The sequence below is a fragment of the Macaca mulatta genome, chromosome 2 (assembly GCF_049350105.2).
Source record: "Macaca mulatta isolate MMU2019108-1 chromosome 2, T2T-MMU8v2.0, whole genome shotgun sequence".
Taxonomy (NCBI): Eukaryota; Metazoa; Chordata; class Mammalia; order Primates; family Cercopithecidae; genus Macaca; species Macaca mulatta.
Genome location: NC_133407.1, coordinates 25,649,164 through 25,676,016, shown reverse-complemented (window position 1 = coordinate 25,676,016; position 26,853 = coordinate 25,649,164).

The following is a 26,853-nucleotide window of genomic DNA, read 5'->3' as shown; positions in this document are numbered from 1 at the left end:
GTGGTGTTGTTTGTTTGTTTGTTTGTTTGTTTGTTTGTTTTTTGAGACAGAGTCTCACTCTGTCACCCAGGCTAGAGTGCAATGATACAATCTTGGCTCATGGCAGCCTCCACCTCCTGGGTTGAAACAATTCTTATGCCTCAGCCACCCAAGTACCTGGGATTACAGGCATGTGCCACCATGCCTGGCTAATTTTTGTATTTTTAGTAGAGATGGGGTCTCACAATGTTGCCCAGGCTGGTCTGAAACTCCTGACCTTATGCGTGCCTCAGCTTCCCAAAGTGCTGGGATTACACACATGAGCCACCATACCCGGCCCAGACTTGTCTTAAAGAGAAAAACAGAGACTGGGCGCAGTGGCTCACACCTGTAATCCCAGCACTTTGGGAGGCTGAGGTGGGCGGATCATGAGGTCAGGAGATCAAGACCATCCTGGTCAACATGGTAAAACCCCGTCTTTACTAAAACTACAAAAATTAGCTGGGCATGGTAGTGCTTGCCTGTTATCCCAGCTACTTGGGAGGCTGAAGCAGGAAAATCACTTGAACCAGGGAATCAGAGGTTGCCATGAGCTGAGACCACGCCACTGCACTCCAGCCTGGCAATAGTGCGAGACTCCATCTCAAAAAAAAAAAGAGAGAAAAATAGAAAATGAGTAGCATAATTTCATTTATTGCTTTTTATCAAGGCGTATAACAGTAACCACTTCTAACAAATTTTCAGAGATATTTTAAAATAATTCATAATTTGTCTATTTCAGGATAGGCATGGGTCTAAATTATCAATCAAATCTTTGGCACTGGCTAAAATGAAAGGACAAACAGCAACTCACCTTCCTTTCCTATTCTGACCTACCTGAATACTTCTCTTCCTTCTTTATCTTTACAGCCATTCTAAGTATGGATAACTGCTAGTGGCCTTCTAACACAATGTGATGCTACCCAGAAGGCTTCACCAGTCAAATGAAGTGGAAACAGCTACCCTAATCTTTGTTACATGTCTAAGGATTTCTAAATGTCAAGTATGAAAACCTGAAACAAACAAATAATTAGTAAAACATGTATCTCCAATTATTTTACTTTGAAACTCAGCTTTCATTTCTCAATTTCCTCAATTTTTTAATCCAAGGTCACTTCCTTAATAAGGTTTTACAAAATACAACTTTCAAATTAAGAAGTAATGTGAAAAACTAAAATTGAAATCAGGGGCAAGAGAAGTATGCTTATTATCATCACTGGCAGTAAACATTATTTTATAAGTGTTAGCCAACACAGTTAAATAAGTAATTGAAAATAAAAATATAAATATTGAAATGGAAGAAATAAAATTGTAATTATTTACAGATGATATGACAGTCTATCTGGAAACCCCAAAGTAATCTATTTAAAAATCATTAAATAGTAAGGTGTGTCTTAATGGAAATTGTTTACAAAATTAATATGCAAAATCAATACCTTCCCTTCACAGATATCTCAACTTTTATGCATAATGTGTTTCTGAAAGACACTACCAAAGCCAAACAATGAATATACATAATAAAGAGAAGACAGAATATAGAACATAACATAAAAAGTTTTACGAACATATTAAATAAAGGTATTTCTTTAGTAAATGAGATAGGAAGTAAGGCTAATACAATGAAGCACTTATGTGTATTTTCACACTAACCCCTAAAAGCTAACATGTTCTTTTCCTCTGGCTCCTAAATTCTTTCTTTCACAGCAGGAATTAAAAGAGAAGTCATGGCACCTGTATGATACCTCATGGTCAAAATTTATCAGTCCTTTTTTTTTTTTTTTTTTTTTTTGAGATGGAGTCTCACTCTGTCACCCAGGCTGGAGTGCAGTGGCACGATCTTGGCTCACTGCAACCTCCACCTCCTGGGTTCAAGCGATTCTCCTGCCTCAGCCTCCTGAGTAGCTGGGATTATAGGCCTGTGCCATCACACTCGGCTAATTTTTGTATTTTGTATTTTTGTATTTTGTATTTTTAGTAGAGATGGGGTTTCACCATATTGGTCAGGCTGGTCTTGAACTCCTGACCTCATGATCTGCCCACCTTGGCCTCCCAAAGTGCTGGAATTACAGGTGTGAGCCACCACACCCAGCCTATCGGTCCATTTTATACATAGATTTTTTCTCATTACTGTATTATTATCTTAGATAAGTGTCTTCTCTCCAAAGGAATTTAGAAACATATTTACTTGGTAGTATCTTCAATGAAACTTAACCTAGTAATAGAGCTGAAGAGAATAATAGCTTTACTAAGTCCAAAGTCATAAGATAATTATAGAATCCCCATTTACAACTCGCTGTTTAGATACATTATTTAGTACTATCTTTCCAACAGTTAATATATGCCCCCTTTTGTTCATTTCCATTACAATTAAACACAATTGCATATGTGCAATGAGTACTCAGTTGAGATTGGTTTGAGTTTTTTGGCAAGTCTGAATATTCTCATTTTTGCCTCAATTGTAACTAATTTTAGAAGACCTGTGCTTCTTATCACTAGTATTAGCATTTTCATTTTCCACTTTTCCCAGTCATTTTTTAAAATTGATAAGAAAAAAATGCAACATGTAGTCAAGTATTTCCACAAACATAGACCCAAAAATATCCAGACTGCAAAATTCAACTACCAGCTGTTAAGGAGGCAGGTTAGCATTTAAAATAGCCTAAGTTGTGTGTTCATTAGCTGAGAGATGAAAACTTAAATTTGGCAAATGTAAAACAGTTTAGAGGTAGCATTACACTGTATGATATACAAATGTGCAAGTTGCATGAGACAAAGTCACAAAAGTTGAGAATGATTACAGAGACAATTTTTTAAAAATTATTACAACAGCAATAGAAAAGCTTAAAACTTTAGGAATAAATTTGCTCAAGTTATCTGTTGTTATGTAGTAAATCACCCCCATATTTAGTGATTTACAAAAACAATGATCATTTGGTTGTCTCTCATAATATCTTAGGGCCAGGCACTCAGAAAGGCCTCAGCTCAAACACTTAGGGCTTCCCTTGAAGTTGAGGACAGATAGTGGCTGAAACTGAAGCAGCAGGTAATAGGAGCAGCAGGGCTTCCTCAGAAAATGGCAGCCTCAAGGCAATTTGCAATCAGGCTTCTTACACGGCAACTGAAGGCCTTAAGTGAAAGCATTCCACCTTTACAAAAGCAAAATCTGCCTCATAGGCTAGCCTTGAATGGAAAGGGAAAGTATTTTATGTCATACAAAGCCTAGCCTATGAAGTCATGAAGAATCACTTCCGGTTGCAAGTGAGTTGCAAACCCACCCAGATTGAAGGAGAGGAGAATTTGACTTTACCTTTTGATGGAGGCAAGGCAAGAGTTGTAAGGTATGGTGAATATATTCCAATTTTCTATGGAAAAAAAAATCAGCCACCAAATCTACAATGAAATATGCAGAAACCACATGGAGAGAACTATATAACCATATTTAAAGTAAGTTTAAAAAGAGAATGTTAATAACCATATTTTAAAATGTTTAACATTATACGCCAATAAGAAATTTCAAATTTAAACAATGATGATACGCCACTACAGGCTTCTTAGAATGGTCAAAATTCACAACTCTAACAACGCTAAATGCTGACAAGTATATGGGGCAACAGGAACTCTTATCCATTGCTGGCGGGAATGCAAAAGAGCGCAGCCAGTTTGAAAGAGAGTTTGGCAGCTTCTTTCAAAACTAAACATATTTGTATCATATGATCCAGCAATTGATACAGGTATATGAGAACTCTCTAAACCTTCAGCTCAATTTGCTATGACCCTAAAACTGCTCTAAAAAATACAGCCTATTTTTTTTTAAAAAAAAAAAAAAAGAGAGGGGGAAGATACAGACTAATAGATGTTCTTGAGGGGTAGAACATATCATATCATGAGATGCCATTGTCCCCAAAGTAAATTTATCAGTTTAACACATATGCTTCTGAATCTAAACTCCAATGGTATTTTATTTTGAGACTTGACAAAATGATTTTAAAGTTGGTCTTGAAGAGCAAACTGTTAACCTGAGGACTTAAAGAGTCAAAGGCCAAAGGAAATGACCAACTTCCTAAGAGTGCTGTGAGCACTGAAGGAATCAACAGAGGTAGAGCACTTGGAAAACATCTGGACTAGAATAAGTGCTCAGTAAATGTTAACTATTCTCACCATTATTGGACTGAAAAAATATGGGATTACTCCTAATATAATTCTCCTCATGGTGGAAAACAGACTGAGAATGACTTAAGGTGAAACATCTGGGACTAATGTGTCCTGTAGCAAAAGAAAGGAAAGAAATGGTTTGGTAAGTAGAGGGAGAAGTGAAATCTAGAGGATCAGTTTTAAGGTAAAATAAAACCATATCTGTGTGTTGTGTGTATGAGTCTGTTAGAAGGGAAAATATGATGATATATGAGAGTTAAGGGATAATTTCTGGATTCCTTCCCTTTAATAGGAAATAGGGAATAAAATATATGAATATAGTGGACAAGTGGAGGAATGGTTCTGGCCTAGCCATTTATTCTTACTCTCAAGAGAGGGAGCAACCTAAATGGGCACAGATGCTAGTAGGAAGGTATGTAATCAAACCTGGTAGATAAGAATCACCAGAAACCGCATGCTAACAACTTCCCTAAAAATTGTTATTCCTAATAGAGTTTGAAAACCACTGCTCTATACAAACACATTCATGTATGGGAAACTGAGGCTTAAAAATGCCAAAATAATTGTCTAAGATTGAATCTCTCTTTTGTAGCATCATCAGGATGAGCTTCCAGCCTTTTTTGTTCTCATTATACAAAAACTAATAAAGTGACAGTAGAGAGTTAGTAAAGGTTGTTCTATGACCATGTAGTCATTTGAACCTAATACAGACAATCTAAATCAAATTGTCCAGCTTTCACAGTTCACTGTGAAATATGACAGTAAGTTAGTAGTATTAAAGCCTAAATTGAAGACTGTCTGAAACACCAAAAAACACAAATAAAAATAGTTTCCTACATTTTATACAAAATAATGCCATTATTGGCATTAGTTCCAACTTATGTGAGAATATGCAGTGTTTGGTTTTCTGTTCCTGCATTAGTTTGCTGAGGATAACAGCTTCCACCTCCATCCATGTCAATATTGCTCCTTTTTATGGCTGCATAGTATTCCATGGTATGCATGTAGCACATTTTCTTTATCCAGTCTATCATTGATGAGCATTTGGGTTGATTCCATGTCTTTACTACTGTGAATAGTGCTGCAATGAACATATGTGTGCATGTATCTTTATAATAGAATGATTTATATTTCTTTGGATATATACCCCATAATGGGATTGATGAGTCAAATGGTATTTCTGCTTCTAGATCTCTGAGGAATTGCCGTACTGTCTTCCACAATGGTTGAATTAACAGGGTAAAAGTATTCTTTTTTCTCTGCAACCTCGCCAGCATCTGTTGTTTCATGACTTTTTAATCATTGCCATTCTGACTGGCAAGAGATGGTATCTCATTGTTGTTCTGATTTGCGTTTCTCTAATGATTAGTGATGTTGAGCTTTTTTGTATGTTTATTGACCACATAAATATCTTCTTTTGAGAAACTGCATGAGCATGCAGTTTGAGAAGAGTCTGTTCATGTCCTTTGCCTACTTTTTAATGGGGTTGTTTTTTTCTTGTACATTTGTTTAAGTTCCTGTGGACCCTGGATATTAACCCTTTGTCAAATGGAACGATTGCAAAAATTTTCTCCTATTCTGTAGGTTGTCTTTTCATTCTGATGATAGTTTCTTTTGCCGTGCAGAGGCTCTTTAGTTTAACTACATCTCATTTGTCAATTTTTGTTTTTGTTGCAATTGCTTTTGGCATTTTTGTCATGAAATCTTTGCCCGTGTCTATGTCCTGAATGGTATTATCTAGATTTTTTTCCAGGGTTTTTATAGTTTGGGGTTTTACATTTAAGTATTGAATTCATATTGAGTTAATTTTTGTATAAGGTGTAAGAAAGGGGTCCAGTTTCAATTTCCTGCATATACGTAGCCAGTTTTCCCAGCACCATTTATTAAATGGGGAATCCTTTCCCTACTGCTTGTTTTTGTCAGGTTTGTCGAAGATCAGATGGTTGTGGAGCAACACACTATTAATGAAGAATCTCCTTAATCATGTATGTAATCACCTCTCATACTAATGAGAATGCTAATATTTCTCTAATTAAAAATTTGTAATATATTCTTCCATGCACTACCACCACCCTATCAAAAGGATCACAGAGAAAGACATGGAATGTTAGTATCCAGAGAAGAAAGTGGAAAGACACAGAACTTAAAGCCCAAATAACTGAAGATATTTAGTATAAGGTATCTGAGAACCAAGCTATCCATTTACTGGGCTGAAAAGTCAATCTCTAGATGTGAGAGTTGATTCCCCTCTCTTTCTCTCTCCCTCTGTGTATGTGTCCGTGTGTGTGTGTATTTATGCTGGTGATAAGATAGCCAAAGGTTACATCAATAGAGAGGCATTTTTTAATGCCCCACTATTTAAGAAAACACACATATAAAGAACCACACAACTGTTCTAGAGTCAATTACTAACATAATTCATACTTCACACTGTCAGTATATAATGATCTTTTAATAGTAAGTCCTTGTTGATTTTAACTATATGATATATGAAAAACTCTATTACTGAGACCCTGAACTACACAAATTAATTATATCCCTGTAGTGACTAAAAGTGCGTTTACAATAGTTATTGATAGTCTTGTTTTCAACCCTTCAAAGAGGTTTACCGGACTTTGTGACATAACCTCCGCATCAAAAATGAAGCAGTTGCAGACCCACAGCATCTACCCTTCCTGGAATGAGGATATGGCAGGAGTGAGCAAGATGCTTGGAATCACACACACCAGAGGGAAGGGGACAAGGATGAGGCAAATATCAAAATCGAGACAGAATATCTCAGAACAGAGCATTCCAGAAAGACCATGCAAGCTATTTGCTGAGGCCTGAGATGTTGAAGTTTGTGAGCCAGGCCCACAGTCATCTTCAAGGTATAGGTCCAGGCATTAGAATTCTGCCTCCTCAACTCTACACTCCATAAAGGCAAGGAGCACATGTGGTTTTGTTCATCATTGTAGTCCTAGCACTTAGCATGGTGCCTGATTCACTGTAGGTACGCAATAAGCCTATGTCAAATTGGTGAATGAGTAAATGAATGAAATTAATAAACAGTGACCACTCCCTTGGGTAGCAACTGGTCAACCCAAATAGATTTTATCTCTCTTGAAGAAATGAAACGTGTGTTGCTAGGAAAATTACAAAGGCAGTAGCAAGAAGCAATAAAGCAAAAGTTACAGTTTAAGGAGATGAGGTGCAGTTAAGAGAAGGTAACTTGGTCAGTGGTGGAGAATAAATAAGAACAGAAGAAAAGAAGCATCTAGATAAAAACACAGCCACAGAAGTCATGAACAATCAGCAGGTAGCCAGTAGTAAAGCAGAAAGATGAAGTAGTGATGTCTAGCAGAGTTACACTTTTGTCTCCAGAGCCACTGTCAAAGTATTAAAGAATTGCCTTCAGCAAAAAAGGTGCTGCCTTGCCATGAAGGTTATGCAAATCTCTTTCCTGATGGAATGAGGGAAGCCCAAGACCAAAGAAAACAGGAGGATACAGAAAAGATGAAACTGACTGTGGTGTAATGAGCTCACCATGGCATCAGGCTGAAGGTCATCTGGAGCGGAGGCCTTGTGTCACTCCTTCCCTCACTCCAGGGGGCACTCAAAACCCGTGTGCACAAGAATCTACACTTCAGACTCAGATTTTAGGGAATCCAACCTCAGGCATCTACTAAGTGCCAGACCCAAGGCCAACCACTTGGGAGCACAGTGGTGAGCAACACAGGAGCTCTTCCACCTGGAACTTCCAAATCTGGCAAAGGTTGGGAGAGAGATATTAAACCACAACCACAAAAAATATTTATTTATAATTTCCAGTATCTTGGTGAAGGAAAATGACACTGTCAATGAGACATGGCATTTGGAAAATTACAAAATTCAGAGTCAGCTAAGAGATTCCAGATGGATGATTAAATATTAGCTATTTTCCACTGAAAATATTAACTACAACTGAAGAACAAAGCAAAACATTTTGTTCTTCCTTTATGCACTATTGATCAAAGATAACCACAGGCTCCTACCTCAGATTCAGGATGTCATTTTCTCTCCTTCACAATAGATCATTTTCTTTTTCTGTTAATCTAAGGAAACACATTTTAAATGAGGCAGAAAATTTCTGCCCTTAGAATTATACATGTGTGGGAATACAGCAAATAAACATATCGGAAAAGAGAGCTTGTGCACGCACCTCAGGAAAACACCTGATGCTCAAACCATATGTTTTCAGTTCCTCTTACAACTTCAGAGACTCTTGTACAATTTCCACACCGTAAAAAGTTTAGGCAACTAATAAGGTCCCTGTAAAACCTAAATGCAAAGGATATAAATTGTAGCAGTGTGCTGAGGAAGTGAGAGTTCCCTAGCTAACTGGATTAGCAACAATGATGATTGAATAAAAGCACTTTCTCATTACCTACAAATTCTTTTCAATTAGGTGAGAGAAAGCAGCTTGGCTACATTTCCAAAATCAGATCTTAGATATACATGAGCCCAAAGAGTTTAAAGGTGAAGATTAAATACAGATGCCTGTGAATGTTCTATAATGAAGAACCTGCCTGAAAGGATTGCAGTGGGATTTGTTTATAGTGTCTTCAAGCAGTGTGGCAGCGTTTTTAATCTACATTACTTAAGAGACATAGTTTACTGTCTATATCTCAGGGACTTCCTATTCTGAAGACGTTCTGCATGTAGAAATCTTCTCAGAAGAGTTCACCATTGCTCATTTCCATTAGCAGGAAAATTTCTAAGAAAGAGCATTGGAATTATGCCCAAGAGGAAGACTTTAAGCTATAACCAAGTATTTATCAAGGCAGATCACTCTCTGAGTAGAAATTTTAAAGGCTTTTAAAACACAGAGGTAGCACTGATTTCATCCACCTCTAGTACTAGTACTGCTGGGCCCCCACTTTTCCTCATGATACCAAGCCAACTAAGTGTAAGCTTCCATTTCTAGAAGAATTATAAGAGAAGGAAAAATGATTGGTGTAGTGACAATACTGGATAGTACAGCATCATGGGCCCTGGATTCAAATGGGACTGAGAGTAAGTCCGAATTCTCCCACTCACTCAATGAGTCAACTTGAGCAAGTTGCTTAATTTCTCTGTACCTCAGTTTCCTCATTTTACAAATAAGAATAACAACAGGACGTATCCACAGGATGATGATAATGATTAAATGTGATCTTCAATGCATAGCACTTAGCACACTGCTTATCACACAAGAAGTGCTCAACAACCTCCTTCATTTACTCCACATTTATTCAATAAGTATTTATTGAGTAGCTACTATGTGCCATGCATTATGCCCCTGTTGCACTTATGAAGTCAACTTTCTCATAGAACATTATGTAGACATAATGATGGTGATGGTAAAGATGCTGATGATTATGATGGGGTGACGATGATGATGGTGATAAAATAAGAACACAAATAGAAAATTACTGTGTGCCTCTGAATAGCCACAGTGATTTTCTCTTCAAAGTTTTACCTCAAATACTCTTAAAAGTCCGGCAGTGTTATAATTGAGATTTAACTGATTCACTTGGGGATGAGATTGGGCTGAATTTTATCCCCTGTTCTATAGCCACAAAGGGCCTTCTAAGCTAATTAATGCTATAAACAAGATGGGAGGGGAATTTTGCCTACATCAGAGAGCAGTTATTTCCAAGCACTTTCGCCTGTAATTTTCAAACAAGCACTGTAATTGCGAAGTAAGCAGAAGCCAGCGTTGCTAAGCCTGGCTTTGTACTCATTACCAGTCACCATTATCCGCTCATTAATGCTGGTCCTAGAGCTGGCAAAAGCCCACTCATCCTCACCCTAGTTATTGTGCTCAAATGCAATGGAGCAAAAGCCATTACGATTATCTACTGCACTAATTCAAAGCTCTGGGATACTGCAGTAGGTAAGACCACTGCCTCTAGAGTCTACCTGCATGGATTCAAGTCCAATTTGAGTCCACTTTGTCCTGTACAATATTGGTCACCTTATTTAACTGCTATGAACCTAGATGGGATTCTTCCACCGTACCATGTGGATAACAACAGTACCTATCTAGTAGAATTACTATCTGGTTTAAAGAGATAATCTATGCAAATCATTTAGCACAGGGTTGGCCCATAGTAAGCACTTAACAAAACTTAGCTGCTACAATTTTATATAATGATCATCACTATTCTGACCACCAAATGGAATCAGCAAGACTACAGTGGGTAAGGAAAGAGCCTTATTTTGAGAAGAAAAAGATCTCCAAATTTTCAGGAGAAAAATGGTGAAAGACAAAATATCCATGCTCCATCTCACTATTAAATATTGTACTAACATCCTCAAAGGAAAGTCTTATACATTTCTTACAAATATGAAAAAAAATGCTAGAGGAGAATTATACTGTCACCTTATGTCAGCATCCTACTTTTTAAAATAAATTAATGAAACAACTTGAAGAACTGTTTGCATCTAGGTTGCCAAAAGACCAATTTTTATTTTACTTATTTATTTGGCCAAGGGAGACACAGGGTGGGAAAGAGTTGTATTTCTCAGTCAGGTTTATTGATCTCTCTAAGTGCATTACAAGCTAAGATGTGTAGTCACCAACTGCTTTATACTAGCTGACTTGGCGAGCAAACCAAGCCCCAAGGGATTTCATTTTCCCCTTAGAAAGTGGACTTTCAAAGTCAAGGTAATTCTGTTAGGCTTTCATACTGTATTCCTCCTTCAACTAAATCTAAGATATCACAGCATTAACTTACCAGTGGAAAAAAATGGAGGTAGAGTTTCTAAATTTTTAAATGTCATCCACTTACTAAGGCATGTTTCTTAGCCTCAACAATTTTTTAACCATTCCAGACAAAAAATACCTCCAAATCCACTTTGCAGTAACAAAACTCTACAATTAAATGTAGTAAAGTAAAAAATAAATAAACATTTTTAAAAATGAAAATATTTGGACATTTCTGAACCAAATGTTGAAAGAGCCACAGTACAACTCTGTTTCGTTTCATCTTGCTTGAAGCTGTATCTTAATTTGGAGAGTTCCTCAGTTACAGAGTAGTTTTTTTTTTGTTTTTTTTTTCCCTCCAAGTGAATATTCCATTTGCTCTTCTCCCACTCTCTTCTCTCAGGTAAAGTTGCCCTTCCCTGCATGTCTAGTACTTGAGAAATGTGATTTCCTGTTATTCTTTCTAAAATGATTTGGGGACTGGGCAGCTTCACTCTTGTAATGACAAATAATAATTCTTGATTGAGAAACGGAAGAAAACTGAAAATACTTAAAACAGATTTAAAATATGAAGCTGCTCCACTGTGATATACAGTTGTGGAAACACAGCCATTTCATGAAAAAGTATTTCAGAGTAAACCTGTGTATAATAAGCAAACAATATTTAGCCTTCATTTATCTCCCCTTCGCCAAACTGGGGAGACAGAACACTTCAAAGAAGCAAGAAACCTGGTCTCTGGATTTCACAGCAGGTAGAAAGGGACACCTAATTAACTGGTGGCCTGTTCCTCTTGATGAAATATGCATATCACACAGTCGTGACTGAATGACACTCATATTAGCCCAAGGAAAAGTTCAGAAACTCCATGACCAGCTCAACATTAAGGAGGCAGGATCAAAGATGACTAACACTGAAGATTTCACATCAACAGGAAGCAACCCTGAGGAAAAAATAAGCCCCCTTCTTCACCTATTTTCTTAATAGGAAAAAATTTAGATATGTCCCTAAAATTTTAAGAGCATTTAGTTCTTTTAACAACAAAAATTCTCTAAGTAATCAAAAGTAATGTATCGTGCAATTCAAATAAAGTAGAAAGGAAAGGCATTGCTCTAAGGTTTATGAATGCAGTAAGAGCACTTTCTATTTTTAATGGCACCTGTCACGATTTTACGAAATGCCCGTAGTTTGTCTGAATCACATGAGGGGTATGTACATGTGTGCCTTCTTAGACTTCATCTAAACTCATTTCAAAAGCAGAAGACAAAAGGCACGTCTTACATCACAGCAGGCAAGAGACAGAATGAGAGGCATCCAGGATGGGAGAAAGACATAGGCTGGGAGGCTAAGCCAGTCTCTCTTTTCACATTTTTCTGACTACTTATATTCTAGCTGCACTGGCAGCTGACTAGATTGTGCCCACCCAGATTAAGGGTAGGTCTGCCTTTCCCAGCCCCACTGACTGAAATATTAATCTCTTTTAGCAACACCCTCACAGGCATACCCAGGATCAATACTTTGTATCCTTTAATCCAACAAAGTTGACACTCAGTATTATTATTATTATTATACTTTAAGTTCTAGGATACATGTGCATAATGTGCAGGTTTGTTACATATGTATACTTGTGCCATGTTGCTGTGCTGCACCCATTAACTCGTCAGCAGTATTTAACCACCACAAATGGCTTTCACCAAAAGCCTGATAGCGATGTGGACAATAAGGTCCAGGCTGAGGTGGTCTCAGATGAAGATGAGGAACTTGTTGGGAACTGGAGCAAAGGTGTTATAGCAAAGAGACAGGTGGCATTTTGCCCCTGCCCTAGTGATTTGTAGAAGTTTGAATTTGAGAGAGATGATTTAGGATATCTGGCAGAAGAAATTTCTAAGCAGCAAAGCATCCAAGAGGTGACTTGGGCGCTATTAAAGGCATTCAGTTTTATAAGGGAAGCAGAGCATAAAAGTTCAGAAAATTTGCAGCCTGACAATGTGATAGAAAAGAAAATCCCATTTTCTGAGGAGAAATTCAAGCTGGCTGAAAAAATTTGCATAAGTAATGAGGAGTCAAATGTTAATCCCCAAGACAATGGGGTAAAATGTCTCCAGGGCAGGTGAGAGGTCTTCACAGCAGTCCCTCCTCTCACAGGCCTGGAAGCCTAGGAGAAAATGGTTTCATGGGCTGAGCCCAGGGTCCCTGTGCTGTGTGCAGTCTAGGGATTTGGTACCCTGCATCCCAGCCACTCCAGCCATGACTAAAAGACATCCCAGCCTTTTAGCCATGACTAAAAGGGGCCAAGGTATAGCCTTGGCAGCTTCTGCCTTATCAAACCACCAGATCTCATAATAATTATGCACTTCCACGAGAACAGTATGGGAGAAACCACCCCATGATTCAATTATCTCCCACTGGGTCCCTCCCACAACACATGGGAACTATGGGAGTACAATTCAAGATGAGATTTGGGTGGGGACACAGAGCCAAACCATATCACCCCATTAGTGGGACCATCCAGTATACCACTCTGAATAGGTTGTGGCCAAAAGAACCTTAGTCTTGTATAATTATACCACATTCACAAGTCAGAGTAATCCTACATCGGTATACTTTTCTAGCAAGAAAATATTGACATTTTGCTATTTAAGACTACCCTTGTTTCATTATAACTTACTGGTGCTAAGCTACACTTTCATTTCCCCAACAGGGATTCTTGAAGCTTGCAAGAGCATTGCAGCATGTTAAGGCAAAAATATCTTTAAAATATGAAGAACCACATTCCGTGGTGAAAGATGAGGCACAGATTTTGTGTCACAACAAACGGACTGAACACTGCATATCTCCAACAAGTGGGGAGAGAAGGAAAGACTAAAACTAGCATCTATTACTGTTTACTACATGCCAGACCCTAATTTTATGACATCATGTGAATTTACTTTCCTCTAGCCCAGTACTATTAACTCTACCATCTTTTGCTAATTGTGAAAAGAAAAAATGTCATGAAAGGTTTGAGTAAGATGCCTTACAAATATCAACTACTAGTATCATAAGCTCTCTCATCTCACTATTTACACACAATAAGCTCTCAAGGCAGCCTTAGTTCTGCTATTCCTCTCCAGGAATAATGAGTAAAACAGCCAATTAGGCTCTTCCTGGAACACTTTCTATATCCACAAAATGATCCAAGAATTTGGATTTTTATGTGCAACATTCAGACAATCTCTTGTGATCCTGGGAGACTGCTTCTGCTGGGGAGGTTGTCAGGAAAGGAGATTCTTCGAAAAACAAAACAAAAAATGATAATTTACCTAAATATCTTGGAAAAACCTGAAGAGAAAACTGGAGACGCATTCTGTTCCTCATTCATTAGAATGACTTTCCATCCAACTCTCAGTGGGATGTGGGAAATGGAGAAAATTTTCAGGGTAACTTGATCTAAAATATCTTTAATTAGATCTCCTGTTAAACTCAGATTATCCTAAACTGTACCTGTTTTTCACTTTTTAAAACCTATACATTTACAGTAACCTCTTTTTGTGAATTTTATTAGTTTATTTTTTTCACTTCAAAAGGCAAATGTCCCAGGCTAAATGCCTGAGATTTTTAAGGAGCCAAAAATCAATAGCCTCAAAGAATCCATACCTAAGAAATACTTGTATCACAGAAGAGCAATATTTCGATGTTTGTACTCACTACATCTGTCAACACATATAAGTGGTTTCCTAACATAATAAAATATGTACTTTAATGCAAGTTAAAGAAAAAAGATTGTTCTATTAATATTTCCTAAATTAAATGCAAGTACAAATGTCAGTTGGAGAAGTAACACATGCATATCTCAGAAGCAGTAACAAAGATACATGGTAAAACCTCAGGTGTGGATAAATCATGTTGAATGGCTCTGTGAACATTATTTAACCTCTTTGGAGCTTAGTCATGACTGGATATTACAGGACAAAGATGTAGTATCACACATGTCACTATACCTTAAGTGAGCCCAAATATAAGCCCATATTTCCCAAAGTCTTATTATTTATTTTGAGATTCAAAAGTATTCTGGATTGTTCCACTGTTGGCATTAGGTTCTGAGGAATTTAGAAGAGAAGGAAAAGTAAAACTGTTTCACTCTGTTACAATCAATGGCAACACTGTCTCCAGCAGTGCTGTCCAGAGAGATGTAACTCACATGAGCTATTTTAAGTTTCCTAGAGGCCACATCAGAAAAAGAAGAAATCTTAATATGCTATATATAATCCAACATGGCCAAAACATTATTTCAACATATAATCATACAAAAATAATTATTAATGAGATATTTTACATTTTTTATATTAAGTCCTCAAAATCCAATGGACATCTCCATGTACACAAGCCACATTTCCAATGCTCCATAGCTCTTGTGATTATTGGCTATTATAACGAACAACACATACATAGAATATTTTCACCATCTCAGAAAGTTCTATTGAACAGTGTAGCTCCTAGGAATTAAGACCTTAAAAACAGGAAAATCATTGCACCTAGTTTGAAAAGCATGGCCTGAGGGCCAGAAGCCAGCTCTTAGGTATCCTCAGCTCTTCCTGCATGCCATCCTCTGTGCCTAATGATCTCATCAATTTAGTGAAGCTCAAACTTTCCCATCTACAACTTGCACATCAAAGAAATAAAATGAGGGGCTCAAAACTGCTGATCCCCAAGGTAGCTCCCTTTCAGCTCTCACAGCATCTTGCGCAACTGCTATGGAAATCTGCATGAACAATATTAACTGACCTTAAAAGGAAGGCTGTTTTCAAAGGAACACATAGACAGCATTTTGAATTTCAATGTTATCTCCATTGTATCTTAAGAGGAGCACAGAAACATGTGGCTTGAACTTGGCTTTTTCTTTCCCTTTCTGTTTATCAGTGTTTTCCCTGGCAGATGTTGGCACAGAGCCCAGGAGAAGTTCTCCCTTGAAGTTTATCCAGGAGTTTCCTGGTAGCACATTGCTATCACTCAGGAGTTCAAGGTCAAACCCAGCAGCCTCTTTTCTCCTTAAGTGAAGTTGGCAAAAGAAATGACATCTTCCCGAAATGCTTATTATAAGAAGAAAATATATGCTTAAACCATTCGATTAACTCACACATTTATGGAAGGCATGCCACTGTGTGTATCTAAATTTGGTGAATTCAAATGCATACGTTCAGCAAGGAAAAAAATTCCTTTACAAAGACTGCCAACCACCCTACCTGCCATTCCACTCAGCGAGCATATGTGCCACAGAGAGAGCAACTGGTCTCATTTTCCTCAATATTTTAATGTCTCTTTGCCCTGAGTATTATCTGGTCTTTTAAGTAAAATATTTTTCATGCACATGGCCCCTAAACTCAGCCATGTACTTTATTGCCTAATTAAGGGATTATTAAGAGTATTTTGTACACAATTTTTGCCTTGAGACTGGATTAGGCATTCTGTCTCCTATATGAGATGCATATGTAAGCGCCAGATCTTACATGATGTGTTGTCCAAGATGACCCCTTGAAGCTGACACTGTGGTAGGCGAGACAACGGCCTGTACACAAACAACTCTAAAATTTGGCAGAAAATCCTAATTTATGTTAGTTAAAAGGAAATATGAAACTCCAAAAAAGAAATAAATACTTCTGCCAGGTCAAGGGGAAAATATCATGGAAGTCCTTTTAAGAAAGCAAAATTTGTTATAGGTCCTCAAAGAGAAGAATTTCAAAGAACAGGAACAGGCTAAAGTAACTTTATGCCCAGAAGGAAATCACATAAATAAATTCATGAAAATGAGAAGTTAGAGTATTGCTGAAGAAATAGACACTATTCCATTTTGACCACTATATAGGAAGCATTAAAAGAAAAAGTGTAGAAATTAGTGTGGAAGTATAGCCTCAAACCTATCCTAAAAAGCTTAGTCATGGTAGAATAAGGTGTGATTACAAGTCCCAATGTGCATAATGGCTCAAACAAAATAAATATTTGTTTTTTATTCTTGTAACTGTCTCCAGCAACATTTCCTAAATTTGGCGGGTGCCTCTCCTCCACATGGTGATTCAAGAACCTAGGCTCCTTCCTCTTGTGGTTCCACATCCTCCCGGGCAGGGGTGAGAAAATAAGTATGGCCTGGTTTTGTACCTCAGTGAGCTAAGAATGACTTTTATTCTTTTAAAGGTTGTAAAAAAAACGAATAAAATTTAAACAGATTTGTATCGACAGAGACAATTCTGCAATATTCACTGCAAATATTTACCATCTGGTTCTTTTCAGAAAAAGCTTGCTTGGCAACTCCTGCCTTAAGGCCTCATTGTCTTCCGTATCTGGCAGACAAAAAGAAAAATAGTGTGAAGGGGCCTTAGTCCCTTCTTAAAAGCCTCTCTCCAAAATGACACACATCACTTCCGCTTTTCTTCCATTGACTGGAACTAAGTCACATGGTCACTGCAAATTTTAAAGAAGGCAGGGAAATGTAACCAGCTGTGTGTCTAGGAAGAAAAGGAAACCTGTTTTTGGTGAGATTATCAGTCTCTGAACACCCTATTAAGGGGTTTAGATTTTCTTCAAAAGACAATGAGGAACAAACCATGAAAGAATTCTGGAAACAGAATTGACAAGACAAAATTGTTTAAGAGCATCTCCTTACAATAGTAAATAAAGAGCTACCTGCAGGAAGCATAACTCAGTATCAAGTCACTGAGTCTCTATCACAGACTTATGTGCACCTGGTAAATGGCCCAGAACAATTTTTAAAAGTCACCTATTTGTCAATTAAACTTCATCACAAGTCAATTAGCATGGTGATGTTTATGCTCCAGAGAGAAGAGGCTATAAGGAACAATCAGGAGTTGTGAGGAATCACAATAACAATAAGTCTTTATGGGATGGTATGTGAAAAATATCAACAGCACATTATAAATTTTAAAATAAATTTATTTCTGGCTGAGTGCAGTGGCTCATGCCTGTAATCCCAGCACTTTGGGAGGCTGAGGCAGGTAGATCACAAGGTCAGGAGATTGAGACCACCCTGGTCAACATGGTGAAACGCTGTCTCTACTAAAAATACAAAAAATTAGCTGGGCGTGGTGGTGCATGCCTGTAGTCCCAGCTACTCAGGAAACTGAGGCAGGAGAATCACTTGAACCCTGTAGGCAGAGGTTGCAGTGAGCCAAGATTGTGCCACTGCACTCTAAACTGGAACAGAGTGAGACATCATCTCAATAAATTAAAAATAAATAAATAAATAAATAAATAAATAAATAAATAAATAAATTTTTGTATGGAAGGATAATTCTGATACTAGTGGAAACACAAGAACCTTATAGGGACCTGGAAGTTTAAAACCAAACTTTTTCTTCACTCTGTTATGAAATAAACAGGCTTTGAAATCAAAATGACCTCAGTTCTAATTCCTGTTCTGAAACTAGTTGTGTGAATAGGAAAATCACTTAGTGTCTCTGTTTTTTTTCTTCATTTCATCATCAGTAAAATAGAGATTTTAAAAAGAAAATTGTTCTTGCAAACCATTATAAGGTTTAACAATAATATTCATCAGACAGATGACCTAGTGCCTGGCAGAGAATAAACCCTCAATAAATTTTAACTACTATCATTACTATTGTCATCATTACGCCCATTTAAAGCCTCTTTTGAACAAAAACAAGGTCATTTGTATCCTAAAATGACTTGCAAAAACACATAATTAACAAACACTCTAAAATATGTGGTTATAACTTGCTTTTTCGTTTCAAATTTATAAGAAGCAGAAGTTCAAAAAGCAATTTCCTTAATTAAAAGGAATCTGATGTTTAATTCACAAACAAGATTTTCTAGCCTTTAAACTGGAACCAGCCCATTACTTATACACCTCTGTGGTTTTTCAAAACACTTTACTTTTAAACACTTAGAACCTAATGGTTCCTGGATGAAGCTGCAGGTAGAGTCATTTTCCATGATGAGATACCTGCATTAGTCACGAGTCATTATTTAGTAAAGACAGGAAATAAACAAAGATGCATATGAAACAAAATTTTTCTGTGACCTCCACCTGAGGCTTTTTGCTTTGTGACAAAATCAAATAATTGATTTATTTAAAAATTATGTATTAACTTTCTAATTGAGGCACCTGGTAGACTTTTTGTGCAGATTTGTTGCTATTTAATTAATTAAGGGTGGATGTGGTCCTGTGGTTTGTAACTATTCTTAAAGATGTCTGTCATCTGCTTTTAAAGTTGAGATGCCCACCTTACGTTGGGTTCCCTCAGAAGCAGACAGGCCTGAGGCAAGAATTTGAATGCCAACAGTTTTTTCAATGGCTACCCCAAGAAGAACCAGATGGAAAGCCAAGAAGCAAGGTGGGAAAAGGAAAAAAAAAAAAAATCACCAAATTTTGATGATCAAGTTGCAACTTCAGGAAAGTAGGGCTCAATCGCGCTGGGAATCTCTGGGAAACAGTAGAGAACATGCCTCGGGGCTGTTCCACCTGAGGGGAACCAGGGTATTTACCAATTGCCTCCTATTTGCTGCAGGTTGAAGGCTACAGCTGTGCATGTTAATACTCTGGCACTCTATCTAGCCCGCCTAGGTAGGCCAAGAACACTCCTACTGCCAGAGAAAGCCTCCCGGTGATACCAAGAAGGGATAGATGAGGCACAGACGATGTCTGCTGAAATATCCGAGGAGAAGGGTCTGTGGGCCAAGTGTCACCATCATCACTGATACTTTACCCAAGAGGAAATATTTTACTTCTACCCTAAAGCATACCAGAAATTCTGATTGATCTTTGTATCAGGGTTCTCCAGGGAAAAAGAGCCAATAGGATGTATATATTAAAAACAGGTTTATTTTAAGATATTGGCTCATGTGATTATGGAGTCTGACAAGTCCCAAGATCCATGGGGTGAGCTGGCAAGCTGCAGGCCCGGAAGAGCCAGTGGTATAGTTCCAGTCAGAAGGTGGCAGGCTCAAGACCCAATAAGAACTTACATTTCTGTTGGAATCTGAGGTCAGCAGGAAAAAAAGCTGATGTTTCAGTTCAAAGGCCACCAGGCAGAAAGAATTCTCCCCTACTTGAGGGATGGTCAGCCTTTTTGTTCTACTTGGGCCTTCAACTGATTGGATGAGACCTACCCAAATATGGAAGGGCAATCTCCTTTATTCAGTCTACTGATTTAAATGGCAATCTCATCCCAAAACACGTGTCCTCACAGAAACACCCAGAATAATGTTTGACCAAATATTAACACTATTAATAATTAACACTTAAAATTAACCATCACACCCATTTAGTGAATGGAGCAATCGGTATTTTTCAGATTGAGAACTCAAAATACTTAAACTCCTTCACGCTTTCACATGAGACAAAAACTAAACCAAGGGAAACAAATACAAAAGAGAATGTCCAAACCTGTCCCCACTGATGAAACACTGTATGACAATAGCTGTATTTTGTGCTCAAATCTGTCAGTCACATATTCAGCTCTGCTGGCCTTTGGGTCAGGTATCACAGATCCGCAGGCGCGGATGCTCACTTCAAGGAGCCCTGAATGAACGACCGTGGGAAGGAAGATCAAAGTGCACACATCCTTTCCTTATGATATGAAAGAGAAGTTTCCATAATGAAGCAAGAAATGCAGAGGCCAGCCTGCTTTGCAGATAAGCCATTTCAGAATCAGTGTCCTAAATAACCCTGAAATTTGAATTCCGAAAAACATATTAAGAGATACTTCCAAATCTAGTTAATGACTGATGCTTTTCCTATTTTGAATTAATACGATTTTATTTTTCCAAACACTAACTTTTCTACCACAACAATACCTGATACCCCTTGTTAAAACCTGAAGGTCAAAAGAATTGAATCATGGCTCCTCACTTTTATGGTGGATACTCTTAGTGAAAAGCAAAATGAATGAGCAGTTGCTTCTCTGCTTTGGATAGATGCATGTCAGCAATCACACCACCCCACTGAAAATTTCACAAGCTACATGTGATAAATATATAGTATGTCACTTGTGAGTATGGTGTGTTTTAATAATAAAAACTAATATATTTTGTAACACAAATAATATTATTGTCCAAAAAGGTGTGATTTTTTTTTCTGGGAGGGAGGAATTTGGAGTTTTTAGGGTTTTTTAAATTGTTATTATTAGTATTATTACCTGGGTGTCAGATAAGAAGAAGAAATTAGCCAGACACTCTTGCAGGCCCTGGGGATATAAGAGAAAATAAAACAGATAAAAAAAATCCATGTTCTCATGGAATTTGCATCCAGGAGTAAGGGAAAGGAGATAGAAGAAAATCACTGAAATATAAGTAAGTGCTTGAGAAAGGTAAAACATGTGAAGGAACAGCAGGAGAAGACTTAGCATTTTAAATATAGTAGCCAGGGGAGGCTGGCTGGCCAGGGACCTGGAGCAAACACTTCGAAGGCAGGGGGCACAGCGAGTGCAAAGGCCCTGAGGAGCAACATGCCCGGCTGGTCAAGAACCAGGAAAGAGGCCAGTGTGACCTGGTCGGGGTGAACCAGGGAGAGAGCAATAGAGAGTGAGGTCAACTGGGGTGAGAGGCAGTGGCCATTTCATGTCAGGCCTTCCAAGCCATCATAAGGACCTTGGCTTTTACCGCAGCTAAAATTAGGCACAGATTCCAGCAGAGGTATGTCTTAGGTCTGAATGCGATCCCCTGGTGGCTGTGCTGAAAGCAGAGTGCTGAGGGGCAAAGGAAGCAGCATGGAGACCAAGAAGGCGGCTAGGAAAGTGACCCAGCCAGGGCAAGACCGTGTTTGGCTCCAGGGTGATAACAGTGCAGTTGGTGAAAACAGTGAGATTCTAGATATATTTTAAAGTTAAAGGCAATATAACTCGCTGGCAGCACCAACGAGGTAAGGAAAATAAATAAAGGACTCATAGGTCCTCCAAAATTGTAGGCTGAGCACCTGGAAGAAGGCATATGCCATCTACTGGTATGAGGAGGTCTAGGGAAGGAGGAACTTCCAACTCAGGTAGGAACATATTAGTTGTGAGGCTTTTATTAATTGTTTGAGTAGAAAATCAAGCCGATTAGTCAGATGTACGGGTCTAGAGACCAGAGGAGGGGTCTGTATTGCAGACGTGATCTGAGGAATGACCTCTGTAGAGATGGTGTCTAAAGCTGAAACTGGTTGAGGTCACCAAAAAAGAACACTTACACAAGGGAAGAAAAACAAAAAAAAGCAATTTGGATAGAAATACGTTACTGAAAACAGTGTGTGACTGAAAAAGCATCACTTTTCCACTTTACATTCACCTTTAGTTATTAGAAAGAGACTTTGGAAAAATAAAATAGACATAAAAGCTCAATGAAGGGCTGGGCGCGGTGGCTAATAATGCCTGTAATCCCAGCACTTTGGGAGGCCAGGGTGTGCGGATCACAAGGTCAGGAGATCGAGACCATCCTGGCTAAATCGGGGAAACTCTGTCTCTACTAAAAACACAAAAAAATTAGCCAGGCATGGTGGTGGGCACCTGTCGTCCCAGCTACTCGGAGGCTGAGGCAGGAGAATGGCGTGAATCCGGGAGGTGGAGCTTGCAGTGAGCCGAGATCACACCACTGCACTCCAGCCTGGGCGACAAAGTGAGACTCTGTCTCAAAAAAAAAAATCAATGAAGGAAATTTAAATCACCCATAATCCTCTCTACCCAGAGACACACACTATCATAATTGGGGATATTTTCATAATTAAAATAATACTTCAGCTGGGCACGGTGGCTCACACCTGTAATCCCAGCATGTTGGGAGGCTGAGGTGGGCAGACCACCTGAGGTCGGCTGTTCAAGACCAGGCTGACCAACATGAGAAACCCTGTCTCTACTAAAAATACAAAATTAGCTGGACATGGTGGCTCATGCCTTTATTCCCAGCTACGAGGGAGGCTGAGGCAGGAGAATTGCTTGAACCTGGGAGGCGGAGGTTGTGGTGAGCTGAGATTGCGCCATTACACACCAGCCTGGGCAACAAGAGCAAAACTCCATCTCAAAAAAAAAAAAAAAAAAAAAGATAATACTTCACAAGTATATTGTAACCTGCTTTTTTTAAATAATAGATCATAAACATTTTCTAAAGTAAATTATATATGGATATCCCATTATTCAATTAACCAGCTCCTCTTGATGTTGGACCTTTAGTGTATTTTCAGTTTTTCACTATTAGGCATAACACTGCAATCTTGTTTATGCAAATAAATCTGCTAATGAATTTCTGATGTTTTCTTTGTAACACACTCCTATAGCAGAATATCTTAGTTGAATGGGGTGTACATTTTAATGGTTTCTGATATACAGTGCTGAATTGCTGTCAAGAAAGATTGCACTAATTCACACTCACAGAATTCCTTTTTTCTACCCCCCTATGCTAAGAAGGTAGTCAAATATTTACCTTTGTAAACTTGAAAGATTAAAAATGGCATTTCAAGGCCAAGCGCAGTGGCTCATGCACTTTGGGAGGCCGAAGCAGGTGGATCACTCGAGGTCAGAAGTTCGAGGCCAGCCTGGTCAACATGGTGAAACCCCATCTCTACTAAAAATACAAAAATTAGCCATAAATCGCTTGTACCCAGGAGGCAGAGGTTGCAGTGAGCCAATATTGTGCCACTGCACTCCAGTCTGGGCAACAGAGTGAGACTTTGTCTCAAAAAAAAAAAAAATGGCATTTCAATATTTCAAAGCTATTTCGTTCTTTATTTCTAGAGAAGTTAAACAAATTTCCTATTTTATTGGCTCTAAATTTACCTTTCTATGAATTACTTTGCTTATATAAATTACTAGCTCATATCCTTTGTCCATTTTTCTAAGGAGGTGTTAATCTTTTTCTTATTGGCTTATAAATATATTAATGATAAAAAAGTTCATTTTTGTTTTGGTCTCCTGAATTCTTTTATTGAAAAACAAAACAAGGAAAGAAAAAAATAAATAAAGGTTTCTTCCAGATTCTGATATAAACACCAGAAAGTATAATGTTATACCCCAAACTCAGTCTAAATTCAAGTGCCAGGAGCTCTAAGATAGTATATCTCAAAAAGTGATTCTTAGAGTACCCAAACCAACGTTTCCTAGGAACCTTGTTAGAAAATGTGGATTTCTGGATACCAACACAAACCTGCTAAATGAAAATTGCAAGGAATGGAGGCAGGTTGAAAATTTGCTTTAACAAGTATTCCAGATGAAGTTTTTCTGCACAATAAAGTTGGGAAGCCGCTTGCAGCAGGTAGAAGGGGTACTAGAACTAGCTCTCAGAACTTTAAGACCATTAATTTAAGTTAGATGTCAACTGCACCAGGGCCTGTAATATTGCTCTGGACTAATTCACCTTAGGGACCTTCTCAGAATCCATAGCATTAGCCAGCAATGGGGAGTGATCTAATGAATATTATGGTAGCCCCTGCCATTATGTAACAAGTTATACAGGCACTTACTCTAGCTGTAGAGGTAGATACACAAATCTTCACACAGCACCAGAAAGACCATTTGAAACACAATAAAACATGTCAAGAAGCAAGCAATATCTTGTTTAAAACACAAGTTACTCCTGTAAATTTGCCCAGGATCTATGGATAACTAGGTCAAATGCCATTTTCCTTCCAAATACAACGTACCACAAATTATTTTCATTTAAAAAATAAAAAAAAGCCAGACATCTTTTTTGCCCTGACTCATATTTTCATGTCTCACCTTTTATTCTGAGGTCATTTCTGCAGCAACCAACTGTGGACAAGGAATCTTTGACAACGCTCCTTCTGGCAGGGCTTTGCAATGTGAGATGCTTGCCAGCGGCTGCCAAAAGAAACGAAAACACAGAGTTCACTTTCATAAGGAAGCGGTTCTTAGAGTGTGACCCCTGAACTAACAGCCTCAGCATCACTTTAGAACTTGCCAGAAATGCACATCTCCAGCCCTAGGTCAGCCCTACTGAATCAGAAACTCCAAGGCAGGGTCAGCAATCTGTGGCTTCACAAGCTCTGCAGATGATTGGATGGACGTTAAAGGTGGAGACCCAAGAGGGGCAGCAGAGTCACCTGGAGGTGAAAGCAGAGTGCTGTCCCCACCCCCGCCTTAGGGCTTTGATTTGCAGGCCTGGGGTGACACCCAAGAATCTGCATTGTGAAAAGGTTCCCAGGTGATTCCCATACTGCTGGTCTAAGACCTTGACAAAACCTGGCCTGGGAAAACCATTAGCTGGTGCAGACCAGGCATTGGATAGGCAGGTGGGCAAATGAGTCTGTCTTCCACCTCTCAGTGAACAATCATGAGACACTTCTATCAGATTCCTACAAGGTCCTAATACAGTTGAGTTCAGGTTGCCCCCAGCAGTAACCAGTTTAATCACACGCCTTTAGTATGGCTCTACTTCCTTCTGTTCCACTTTTCCAAGCCCCATGCTCCAATTCCCTAGGGTCAGTTCCCAAAATTAACAACCCCCACTAGTTCTTGTCTCATGCTCTGCTTTTTGGAGGATCTGATGCTGAACAGAAACTATTTCAGAAACCTCAGCCCACAAGCTTACTATCCCACAGATTTCAATCCATATTGTGAGGCCCACTTGCTCAGTGTGCAGCTCACTCCCCTTTTAGTTCAACAAGTCCTCATATTCATTTTCTTTGGTTTTTCTGATACTCAGTAAGAATATCCCATCTTCTGCCAGAACCACCCTTCATTGTGCCTCAAGAGTATGTTTTTCTGTTTTTATTTCAAAATGAATACCTGCTATCCTACATATTCCTCAAAAGCAATACCCATGGCAGGATCATGTGTACATGCCACCAAAATATAGTGTCCTATGACATGTGATGGCCATGGGGTTGCTGATTAAGAAGACAACAAAGCCCTCACCAAGTTTCATTGGCGAACTGCTTGTCCCCACATACCCTCATCTCCTAGGATTCAAAGAAGAGCCCTTTGATAGGATTTGGAAACAAAACAAATTTTAATTAAACCAAGGTCTTCTATGGCCAAGAATAAAATGCACGAGTATTGTCAAGAAGAAAAACAGCAGAAAGGTTGCCACAGCTGAGAAGGAAAACCAAGCAGAAGCGTTTCCCCTACCAGGCCTGCTGAGAACTTTTACAGCCTACTTTAAAACTGTTCAGATGAAAGATACAGATCGGAAAGAAGTCTTCAATTATATTTCTCTTTTCTTCCTCTAGCCAGATTGTTTTTTTAAAACACCGTGTAGTGAAAGAAATAAGATTAATCAAAAAGAGTCGGTGGGAAGAAAAATAACAAAGCTTGTAGGTTGTTGTTGTTTAGTACAAAACAAAAAAGAGATTGTGCTCTAAAACAGAGGCCTGGTTGCTGCGGGGTGGGGGTTTGGGTGCAAGGGAAGATGTTCCAGAAGGCTAAATAAGAACAGGAGATGGAGACTGTGCCTGTTGGGTGGAGAATAGACTTAGTAATTTATAGCATCCCGATGTGAGATAAGTCATCTTACCTTTGATGTGGTTTGTGCCTAACTCATTTATTACAACAAATGATTGGAAACCCAGAGCATTTGATTTATTTATCTAGCAACTTGCTAAAGCCCAGAACTAACCCAGAGAGCAAACAGCAGTAAGAAAGCATTCTATCATCTTGAATTAAACACTTGTTACCAAATCATAAAACTTTGTCCTTTATCCAATCTATGTCCAAGATCAATAATAAAAGGTCACGCCTTGGGAACAAGGTGACTTGACGCTTTCAACTAAATTTCTAGGCTACTGTGAATTTGAGCTTCAACCTTCAAAGGCAGCAGGGCTCAGAGTTTGGCAGCAGATGATCCAATAATCTTAAATGCTGATGTAAAAATTGTGATTCGCTTGATTTAAAATACAGTTTTACTGTGAATGTTTCAAGTTTCGTTTGGGTTCTGGTTTTTAATACTGACTGATAAGTATGCAGAAAGAGATACTTTGGTGTTTTATTGCCATATTGCCTCTTACTGCTTCTGTGTTTAAAAAATCTGCTTATTGCAAGCA